Raw genomic sequence first — 1,457 nt, 5'->3', positions numbered from 1 at the left:
CTGTATTCAACTCCACATGCGATGCCTCATCCAACTTTCATTTGTTTGCTAGCAACTCCCTTAAAAATTTGACTGCGTTTGGCATCTGCGAGAGAGCTTCGATAAACGGTAAGTTGATATGTAATTTCTTTAATAGTCTAAGGAATTTACCGAATTGTTCATCTGTACGATCTTTCCTTGTAGTATTGGGGTATGGCACCTATGGTTTGTACTCTTTACTTACCGTTTTTTGCTCACTGTTGTCTACCTCACCTTTATCTTGACTTACTACAATGCCTTGCCTCGGTTCTGATGCAGGCTCAACTAACCCTTCCTTGTCTTGAGTGGTAATCGCATTAAGTTGTTCCCTTGGGTTAGATTCCGTGTTACTCGGCAGGCTACCTTGTGGTAATTTGGATATCAATTTAGTGAGCTGACCTATCTGAGTTTCGAGCCCTTGGATCGACGCTTGTTATTTTTAAGTGTAGTCTTGGTATTCTGAAAACGAGTTTCTGACATAGAGATGAATTTTGTTAGCATCTCCTCAAGGTTTGGTTTTTTCTCTTGTTAGTAAGGTGGTTGTTAGAAGCCTGGAGGTGGTGGTGGTCATTGATTTCCTTGGCCTCCCCATGAGAAATTTGGGTGGTTCCTCCAACCTACATTGTAAGTATTACTATAAGGATTATTTTGAGATCGAGGATTATTACCCATGTAATTTAACTGCTCGTTCTCTATGTTGTGGCCATAGGATGGGTAATCCGAATTGCTTGATCCACCTCCATTTGCTTCGCACTGCATTACTGGGTGAACCTGTGAAGAACTAAGAAAGCCATCAATTTTCTTATTCAAAAGTTCTACTTGATTAGAGAGCATGGTGACCAAATCGACGTTATAAATGCCTGATGTTTTTGTTGGCTTTGTCCTCATAACTTGCCACTGATAATTATTCAGTGACATCCCTTCTATAAATTCATAATCATCTTCGGGTACCTTATTATTGATAGTTCCACCAGTGGCTCCGTTGATCATCTGTCGAGTTGAAGGATTCAGGCCATTATGAAACGTTTGAACCTGTAGCCAAAGTGGTAACTCATGGTGAGGGCATCTTCTCAAGAGGTCCTTGTATCTCTCCCATGCATCGTAGAGTGTTTTTAAATCCATCTGCACAAAAGAAGATATATCATTACGTAATTTGGCTATTTTAGCCGGTGGAAAATATTTTAGTAAAAACTTTTCAGACATTTGTTCCCAAGTAGTGATTGACCCTCGTGGTAACGAGTTCAACCATTGTTTAGCCTTATTCCTCGATGAAAAGGGAAACAACTGAAGGCTAATGGCGTCATCAGAAACGCCATTGATTTTAAAAGTGTCGCAAAATTCTAAGAAATTTGCCAAGTGAGCATTGGGATCTTCATCCTGCAAACCATCAAACTGAACAAATTGCTGTATCATTTGAATTGTGTTAGGTTTCAGTTTAA

General features: G+C 39.7%; 1 non-coding gene across 1 annotated transcript; it reads left to right on the top strand.

Annotated features, from left to right (window-relative positions):
- The first annotated feature begins 1,066 nt into the window (after window positions 1-1,066).
- On the top strand, window positions 1,067-1,173 carry LOC121225777 (small nucleolar RNA R71). The gene has a single exon (XR_005923673.1). It is a non-coding gene; the product is annotated as a small nucleolar RNA R71 (small nucleolar RNA).
- Window positions 1,174-1,457: the final 284 nt, after the last annotated feature.

This window comes from Gossypium hirsutum, chromosome A03 (genome assembly GCF_007990345.1).
Source record: "Gossypium hirsutum isolate 1008001.06 chromosome A03, Gossypium_hirsutum_v2.1, whole genome shotgun sequence".
Lineage (NCBI taxonomy): Eukaryota > Viridiplantae > Streptophyta > Magnoliopsida > Malvales > Malvaceae > Gossypium > Gossypium hirsutum.
The sequence above is the reverse complement of the archived record's forward strand: the minus strand, read 5'-3'. Positions and strand labels throughout refer to the sequence as shown.